We start from the raw sequence: 10,366 nt of genomic DNA, 5'->3' as shown, positions 1-10,366 counted from the left end.
TTGGAAGCTTCGGAATTTCAAGTCAGTGGCCTGTTTTGTGGGCTTGTTCTATATGAACAGGTTTCATCTTCTGAATAATAATAAAATCACCTAGTCCAATAGGATGACATAGACGAAATAATAATAACAATAGTAATAACAGCAATAATTAGCACGAGACAGCAACCATACGAATTATCTTATGACTTACCAAGTAAGTCATCATTTCAAAATTCATTCTGTTTCGTAAGTTCCTTGTTCTGGATTGTGACTCCTGGTTCACTCCAGGGAAAGACTGGGGTGATTTCAGTTCTCAAGTAGCCAGTCATCTTGGACAGGGTTCCGTTGTAATATATATTATTGATACGACTTAGTAATGGAGAGCGGGAGTGATGTGTGTACGTGTGTGTGTGTGTGTGTAAGAGAGAGAGAGAGGCGAACAAACACCAAGTTCGTTATATATAAAAAAAATTTGAGAGAGAGAAGCGGCAATTGCCAAATTCTTTACGAAAAAATAAAAGATTTTGAGAAAAGAGCAATTGCCAAATTCTTTAGAAAAATAAAAGATTTTGAAAGAGAGAGAGAGAGAGAGACCGGTGTCACTACTACTCGTAGTTTCAGTGTGTTCGTGTCTGTTGTCTTGTAGATCAGTGTGTGTGTGTGTGTGTGCGTGTAGGGATTTAAACGCTTTTCACACGACCGTCGGAGTTAGGTGAGCAAAGGATAACATTAAGTTTAATAAGTGAGTTATTGTTTAATTAATGAAACTGCTTGAAAAATATATATTGTTGCTTGACAAGAAATGACAATCCACCTACGGCATTTTGAACGTAGATTTCTAATGTTCCGGAAAATTTAACTAACTGGCAACTGGAGAGATTCACTGTAATAATAATAATAATAATAATAATAATAATAATAATAATAATAATAATATGAATATATTTAATCTCTGAATAATAATAATTATCAAAACAGATAATTTGTAATGTCAGAACGTAGGTACCCTTAAAAAATAGCTTTGTCTTCAGATTTCGCTTCCCATTTCTCAAGAGTAACCTACGGAAATTGTCGTGAAGTAAAAAGAGCAGTACTACTTCAGTCTCTCGTGACGTCATCGTCTGTTTACATCTGTGTGGTGACAAGAAGCCAACCTTGAGGTAACCCCAACTTTATTTTATCGTTCTTATTAACTCATTTTGCTGTAAGCGTTGTTTGTGTCGGTAGTTACCTCATTAGAAACTTGTCTGGGGCAAATAAACACGCGAAAAATAACAGGAAAATGGTCCATTTAGGCAGAATTTGGCCTAAAAGAGAGAATACCTCAGGGAGGTTCTTAAGGTGCTGGTCCAGGTGCCCATATCACAAGGGGAACTTGTAAGTGTAAAATAAACAATTAACATTGAGGCTGATTGACATAAATGTATATTTATAATTTATTTATGCTTAAAAGTATGCATGATTCCATTTATTAAGGAAAACAATTGTTTGACATCCGACATTAGTCAGGGATTATTGTCAGTTCTACAAATGGGTAATTAAACCTTTTTCCTGGGACATTAGGAATTAATATCAAGGTCAAGTGTCTTTGTGTACGGCAGGGCACAACACCAATGTTTGTTCTACATATGAAGTACAGGGTTGGACAATAATGTGGTTCATTATAGCAATGGTATCATTGCAGCTATATAACATATGGCAATGTGCAGCACAATTTCTTTGCAGTCGAAGACTTCTTGTTTGAAGTACAGGGCTGAACTATAATTTGGTTCATTACTGCAACGTGAAAACTGCAATGAGTAATTTGCATTGCATCATTGCAGCTATATGACCTAACCAAAGGAAATATGCAGTACAGTTTCCTTGTATTCGAAGGCTGAAATATCTGTAATGATTTGTATCGAATCTTTTTAGAAAATATGTAATTAATTTAGATTCCTTTTTTATTTTTGCAGACAAGGCTTGCTGCAAGACCTGGTCATTTTTCATCATGTCATTTCAATACATTCATACAATTCAGTTTGATACAGTTCAAGGTTTTTTTTCAGTTTATTGGCTTAAATAATGACCATAGTAACAGAAAAAACGTGATAATTTTGACTTGATGCCACTGCGTGTAGCAAAGTGCTATTTTTTCTCGTTCATAGTGCTAATGCTAAGTTACATACAGAATTTAACAGATCAGTAAATCCAATTTCCTTGAGACAGAACAAAGATATGGCCCCTCCACTAAGCAAAAACTGTCGTGTTGACTGTTATTTTAAATGTAATTTGTGATAACCGTTTGTAAACAACTTCATCAATAAGCTTTTTAGGAACAATTTGTTTAAGGGGATATAGCATATTGTATTTTTGTAGTAATTGAAATTGCAAAATCAAGGATTCAGGTTAGCACAGCATAAGAAATTTAAGATTGTGATATAAACATGTTAGGTTAGGTTAGGTTATTGGTAGTACAGTACATTACAATCACAAAATTGATTTTGAGAAATGAAGAATAGTAGAATGACCAATTTAAGCTAATTGTTAAATATATAAAATATCGGAATGATGTAAACTTTGTTCTCATTGCAAGAAATCATCAGTTTCTTATTTAGTTTATGCAGAAGCAAATGTTTAAGAGATCAGATCGTAGAGTTTAAACTGTTTTTGTTGGTGGGACTTGAGCTGTATCAAATTGACTTTATGGATGTACTGAAACGACTTCACTTTGGAGTAGCAGAACGACCAGATGGCCACTTTGATGTCAAAACTGGAAGATTGATGTTAAGGCAGAATGGAATGCAACCTTCCAAGTAAGACAGGAGTCAGTCATTAGAAAATGGTAAGTGTATGAATAGTAATGAACATTGTTTTTCTTATATGGTTTGGTAATCTTGGGAAAAACTCGATAATCCATTAATAACTAAAGGGTTGGTATCGACTGCGAGAATATTTCCAGTATTTGATGGAAACTGCATGTGTCAGTTTTTGCTATGAATAATGTCATTTCTGGTTTTATGTATATTTCATATATACAGGTTTGGTACTCAAGATGAGGATATTTTAATTAGTTTTATGCAATATCGAAATATGTTTTACCTTCCAAAATTGTCAAATTAAGTGACTAAGGTCAGGAACTGTACCCTTAGAGCAATATTTGGAACATTAGGAAAGTGCTTTATTGCATGTTTGGTTATCTTGTAAACATTAAGTGACTGGAAATCAATCAGCATTTGGAGGCAAATATTCTCGACAGGTAGCACTGCACAGAGGCTATTGTAAAATGTTCCAAGCCTTAAAGATAATACGATTGGTTCTTTATAAATTCTGCAGAGAACAGTTGTCTTGAGTTCATTGTATATGGGAAATAACATTTTGAGTCGTCAAGTACTGTATGAAGTAACTGTCTGTCTTTGTTCCAGATGCCTTCATTGTTGAAGACCGTGAGTTCGAGTTGTCGAAGGCAGAAGATGAGATGATCAACTCATTCAGTCAAAGGCTTTAGAAATAGGAAGATATTCAGGCATAGAAAACTGCATCATATGCATTATCACGGGTGGGTGGTATAACTTTAAGTTGCTCATGTTTTTTAAGGTTACACATTCCAGTCATGCTACAGTATTATTGTGAATTATAGGAAAAAACTCACATCTGCTGGTTGAAGATGGTTCCAGATCATGTCTCTTTTGGCATAACTAGACTGTCTTTCTGCACATTCTATTTTATATCCTAGTTACAAGGAGTTTACTGCATTGTTTCCAAGTCTCAGAGTTGAGGCTGTAGCTTAGTTTGTGCTGTAGAAGCTTTATCATTTGGGTACACTAAGGTACAAGCAGAGAATCTCTCTGAGAATCAGGGACAAGAAATGCATAGAAATGTTATGGTGTTGAACCTTTGAAGAGTTCCTCAGATCAGCAGAAGGACTATTACAGTAAACTCAGTTTTTAGTATTGATCAGAATAAAGGTGTCCTTTCTGAAATTGTGGCATGGTTTGTGGTGTTGGGGCATATCATTTGGGTACATTGAGGCACAGGCAGAGAATTTATCCAAGAATTATAAGCAAGAAAATGCATAGAAATGATGTGGTGTTGAATCTTTGAAGAGTTCCACAGAAGAAAGGAATATTACAGTAAAGCTCTCAGTGGACTGGAGTAAGAGACCACAGTAGCTTTTGAAGGGTTTCTGTTGTATTGCTAAATGATCTCCCACCAACGATGAGACATCATCACCATAATGCCTACCTAAATGGTAGATTTAAAGATGGTATTTGCCACAAAATACAAATATTCATGTTCGCAGATTTTATAGAGGGAAAATTGGTTTGTCCTGTATTATTTCCATCTACAAATCTGGAAAAAGTCTTTTGACGTTAACTGAAACTTAATTCCTTCATAAAAACAAACTTGGTCCTTCTATTATTAAGTTTTACTAGTAGTAAGGATTTAGGTACATGCCCATTGCATGAGTCATCTTGTGTTTTAGTTCTTTTGCAATTCATTTTCAATTTTACAACCCATTTTGCTGTGTTGTTTGAGGATTAAGAGTTAGGCTTATATTACTAGACTACCTTCGATAAGCAGGGCATTCTTACCGAATTCAAATTAAGGTAATGTAATGTGAATGCATTTTTATTGAATTCAGAGTCAGTACTACGTCATAACTTACCACTGTACCTTTAATATTCAGGGAGTTTTGACTCAAGTTTTCTAATAAAGTATAAGGAACACAGTATTACTGGGTAATGTTCAGGAAATTTTTACTCAAGTGTGAGGCAAGACTAGTTTCCTAGATTACTAGATGTGATACTAAGGAGAGTTTTGTCTGAGATGAGATTCAGAATTACATTGTTACAGAACTCTCATTGATATTTAGGGACCTATTGTTATCATTGATAAAGTTAGTGGCACGTTCAAGTTTATTTCAAAGTTCTGTGTAATTACAGTAAGAGTTTTCACCTTGAGGTAATAGAGTACCACATTATTTCCTATTCTATATTGATGTCTAGAAAGTAGTCCTGTAGGAATACCTAATGTGCAGTCCAGGTAGCTCAGCATACAGGTTATTCATTTGTGGATGAAGAATGTTAGATGCAATTTTATAAATTGAAATTCAGAGTTCTTTATAAGATAACTGGTGAACAGAATCTCCTCTGTAAACGTTGACAAGGTAAAAGTATATGGTAAGTTATGTAAATACTTTTAGGATGCATAACTTTTCTAAAAAAAAAAATTGTTATGAAATTTTGAAAAATTCTGTAATAATAATAATAATAATAATAATAATAATAATAATAATAATAATAATAATAATAATAATAATAATATTAATAATATTAATAATAATAATAAAAAAAGAGCGAATTTTTACTGGAATTCCCTAAGTGAAACTTACACTAAGAAGCCTCTCAATCTTAAATGAAACTTGCTTTGCAGCCTAATTTTAGATTAATATTTAGCTGTGACCAAATAAACTATTATTTCATTAAGAAATCCGTGATATAAGAACACAGACATTCAGTACTGGTCTAAAAAGACCCTGTCCCATCTGTGGCCCTCTTGGTGCAAGGGGGCAAGTTTTAGGATACCTAGTGCCTAATTATGACGATTCTTAATAATACAGTATTCTGAAAGCCAAAAGATCTCGGTGTGACTTGATATCCTAACTTGTTCCTCATCTCTTCAGGAAAGTGTCTGCTACAGCCTGCAAGCATACATAGGACAAGTCTCAGACTGGCATTCCACAATTCCTTGCTTGGGAAGAAGATTCAGCTTCAAGCGATGTCCAAGATTTTCATGCATCAAATTTGTCCAAAGGGCCAGGGTGTCAGCACTTGCTTATGACCAGATGAAAAAGGGGAAATGGCCCCATTGGATAGAGTCATACTTTCTCATGGAGCTATTATAATCTTAGCTCTTTTGACTGTTAAAGCTAGGAGTGGTAGCTAAATTTATATTGTGCAAGTCGAGTTCAGCTTTGCTTCTTGTAATTTATTTTCAGGAACTGTAGGAGTCTTTATCATATAATGTAGTTCACTGTGATTCAGATTATGTCATTTACTTAAACCTGCTACTGGTTCATTATCTCAGGATGTAAATGTTCCATAGTCATCTCTGGTCAATTTAAAGTTAGCCATTCGGTAGATCAGTTTCATTCATAATAGAATATAGGGACTTTTTTTATGCCTAAAACCCAACCTTCATTCATAGGTTATTACTTTATTTATTTATATCAGATTTCCTTTGGGATTAATTCTGTAGTAGTTTAGATCTTGGTTACTGAAAGGCTCTGTTTAATACAAGGGAGACAACTCATCCTGAAGAATTTACACGCTTGCACTGTTAAGACGGGAGATATTTCAGAACTCAGTGAATTAGTCTTACTCAAATTTGGTGACAGATAAAGGAGAGCTTTTCATTATTTTCAAGTGATTGAAGGATACTCTGTGAATTTTGTACAAAACTTCCCTTGACAATAATGCTTCTTGCTTAACATCAAACACACCACTTGAAGGTTAATTGTGTAGATATTGGAGAGTACCTTATCAAGAACATTGTTATCAAGGCATTTCTGCATATTTCAAGACACTGAGGCAGGCAGGGGGAGGTTCCAGACCGAAGTGTCGATTTGAGGACAGTTTGGGTTGTCAAATGCATTGTAGATGAATTCTGCCCTAAAATGGAAAACTGCAGGATCTAAATTTCACTGAAATTGAGATTTATATTGGGCTTGTGAAACACTAATGCAAGTTACAGCAGTTTCAGAATGATTTTTAATGCTTTCCATTTTAGGGGAATGATTCAGCTTCTGCAAAATCATATTGAAGGACATCTACCATTTTTCTCAGTTTTGTATTTTTATATGCATTTTTCCAGTTTAGGGCAGAAAATGAATCTAATCAGTTTTCACTGTAAATGAATTTCTACAGATAATGGTGTTTTAAGTAAATGATTCAGTCATATTGAATGCATTACTCAAGGATAATTTGTTTTTTTCTGAAGATATCACAGGTAAATGAATCTGTAAGTAGACTCCGTTTCAAGGCGTTACCTTAGATTAGATTAGGTATTGTTGACAATGGTGTCTTAGGTACATATATGAATAAGTCAGTTCGAATGTGTCTTTGAAGGGGAGTTTGACCAGGCTGTATTTGTCATATGAATTAATAAGCATTCTCAGTTTGATGTTATCTTGATAGGTAGACTTTCTGGGAAGACTGAAATCATCTTGAGAACTAGTCGTTTATTTTTCACTAGGACACTAAGTATTTTCCAGACATTTCAGCCCTAAAATTTGTATACAAAAATACAAAACAGATAAATCAATTCCTTCTACTGATTTTGCAGACTGCAAATGGGCTAAATTCATGGAAAGATTGAAGTTGCTAACTTGTGTATTATTGAATAGGTCAATTTCTTTTTAATCTAGCTATTTGGAGAGTTGCTGTTTAATTGAGCAAGATTTTTAACTGTTTTTCTCTCCAAATCACACGTTAGGTTCTTTCCAAAGGGACTGATTTTCCATGAACTTTGTAAATTGGAGTAGTTAGGTTAGAGAAGTTGAACAGCAAAGTGTAAGGAACTAGAGGGAAAGCTATTTGATAATCAGGGAGTTTTGTTATATGTATACTTGGCCTCAAGAATGGTTATCAGAAATGAAATCTTAACAAGAGTTCTGTCTAAGCTTAGGACCCAAATCAGTTCTGAAATTGTCTTTAGTTACATTTCAAGCTTGGTCTGTCTTAAATTGCTTGTGATTCAATTACGTCAGTTATTTGAGAAATTCAGTTATTTTGAAGTTATAGATTTAGTCAATTTTAGAAGAACAAATTTAATGCAACAGTGTCCTGGCATATGGAGAATCTTAGGTTAAGGTATAATGATTTTTTTAGTGTTGAATTATTGTAGAGAGTTCCCATTGAATTTAAATTTATCAGATCAAGGTTCAGTTGTTAATTGTTATAGTGGAAAACTTAACATTATTGTGAATAATGGGAAAATTATTGTCATACCAAATTGTAAATTGATTTTATTGTATGAAGGACTTATGTATTTCAGCTTCCTGCTCAGTTCTCACCAAGTCTTGAGGCTTCATTTAGCTAGAAAGAGTATCTATTGCCTTAGTTAGGTCTTAATGAAACGAAATAAGCTTAAAAACTACTGAAAATACTCTAGCGGTACCAGAAAAGTCAAGAAAATTATAACTATATCCAGTGTCTCCTTAGTTATGGTATATCATGCAGACATTGTAATCTAGGTTTGATAAGCTAAATTTGGAGACTCATAGCTATGTAGATTTTCCCCATTGGCCAACATTTTTACAGTAATCTGAGAGAGAAAAAACTATTTTGCAGTGTTTACATTGGATTCGAGATATTGTTTATTTCTAAATAACTTAACATTGTTCTTATTCCATTCTGAGTAGGCTTCCATTTCTGTCAACTTGAAATCTTATACTATACATTCAAGGGAATTATTTTAGTCTCCTGTTGAAGCTGTTACACAGAAACACTTTGCGGATTTACAGCACAAGCTGTAAGCTGAATTTCACTTTTCAGGAGTGTTTCTTTTTTTTTTTTTTACTTTCTTGAGCTGTTTTATCACTTGAACACTTGGCAGCAGAAACCCTCTCTCTGGTCTCTTCTCAAATTCTCTCACACTTTGTGCCTCATCAAAGTCCTCACATGGTTTTTTAAAGCATCATTCCATAATTATTGAATTCACGCTTATTCACACTGCATACCTTAAGGTGCTTTTTCCATTACTTCTAGACACAGGAATTAAATACATCACTCTTAACATTCTCACACTTAAAAACTCTTCCTCTCTTCCTCTGAACACACTTACTCTTAAAACACTTGTAGGTGTAGAGTTGTTCCATGATCATAGATATTTCGTTCTTAGGTTTTTAGGGTAGGAAATTGAGGCCAATCTTTGGGTAAATCTTTGGGTGTAAGTATTTGAGTTTATTACCTATTATTTCACTAAATTTAAGAGAATTTCTAGTTTTTTGTCTTGAATTTTGAGTATTCATGTTTTGTAATGTGATTAAGTTATGAGGTTCATATTATTTTTTTATTTGGGAAGGTAGAATTTTTTTTTTATTTTTAGTACTTTGTGCAAAGTGAGAACTAGAGCAGTGTCTGTAAAGATTAAATATTAACCTGCAAACTTGAAAATTGTGAATTTTTGCTCATTATTAAGGGACGTAGGCCGAAGTACAGAAGTCTTCTTATGTATATATACTGTATGAACACAAAACTGGAAAAATTGTAGAAAAAGACCTAAAAATAAAGGACTTCTTGGGGTCAGCATTGCAGTGCCTCGAAGGAGAGAGAGAGAGAGAGCGCCCTCAGCTGGAGGTAATGAAACCAGTCGGTTACCAACTTTGAAGCTCGACCCAAAGGGCTTAAGTTTTCTAAGCTGACAGCTGATTGTCGGGATGGGAAGAAGTCTCGTATATACTTCCCTCAAGATGTCTTTCCAGTTTTCAGTGCTTTTCCAGTCCATTTCAGATGTCAGAGAATGATGTTATTGTACAGGGAGCCCAAGGTTGATGGGGTAAGGTTAATTCTAAGACAATCCTTGGCTTGTGATTACTCTCATGACTGTATTTGTATATAAGCAAGTGCTTGTTTGCTATGTAGTGTCTTATGAACTGGGTAACTGAGCCTGTATGTTTTGGCTGCCAGAATTTTGTATCAAACGAGTATAGTGGCCCCAAAAATCCCTAGTCCATTTTTTTCTGAATAATGTAAGAAAATCTACGATTTTCAGACATTTTGTCAATCTGTTTTCTGTTTTCTCTAATATTTCTTGTAAGATTTTCTCCCATGTCTTGTTACAGAATTTTTGTGTTGTGTTAAATCTCATAGAAAACAGGAACATTAAGTAAAAGACTTGTGGCTGTGATGTGAATATATTTTCAAATGTATTAGACATTGTACATTTGGCTTTGTATCTGTCAGAATTATTTCCTTAAAGCTGTGTGTACATTTACTTGTAAATATTCATGAATAGGGTATTTGATCTGTCTTCAGGGTTCTTATAAATGAAATTGACTTTTTATTATGGATAACTGACTAAAATTACTTGGTATATTGAGATGCAAAAGTGCTCTATATGACTTGAAAATTATTTTCTAAGAAAAGTTCCATTTTGGGGAAAAATTCAGAATTGTCATGTTTTACTTATTATAATTTATTATTATTATAATTCTGTTATTTCAAATACCATTTCCTGGCCTAAGTTTATTCAATTTGGCTGATGCAATGGGAAAAAATTCTAATTTGTAAAGCATCGTTTACCAAGTTTAGAGAATTTATTTTTATGATGCTGCAATTTGTTATTTTTGCTGATGTTGAATTTGTACAAAAATTGTGTCAAATGTTGGTATTTTAAAAGTTTA

At 33.8% G+C, this 10,366-nt stretch overlaps 1 long non-coding RNA gene across 1 annotated transcript; it reads left to right on the top strand.

Annotated features, from left to right (window-relative positions):
- The first annotated feature begins 1,008 nt into the window (after positions 1–1,008).
- On the top strand, positions 1,009–9,228 carry LOC136828166 (uncharacterized). Its single transcript, XR_010849949.1, has 4 exons — positions 1,009–1,139; positions 1,935–2,803; positions 3,384–3,517; positions 5,645–9,228. It is a non-coding gene; the product is annotated as an uncharacterized lncRNA (long non-coding RNA).
- The last annotated feature ends 1,138 nt before the right edge of the window (positions 9,229–10,366 follow it).

This window comes from Macrobrachium rosenbergii, chromosome 42 (assembly GCF_040412425.1).
Source record: "Macrobrachium rosenbergii isolate ZJJX-2024 chromosome 42, ASM4041242v1, whole genome shotgun sequence".
NCBI lineage: Eukaryota > Metazoa > Arthropoda > Malacostraca > Decapoda > Palaemonidae > Macrobrachium > Macrobrachium rosenbergii.
This window is presented reverse-complemented; position numbering and strand designations above follow the sequence as displayed.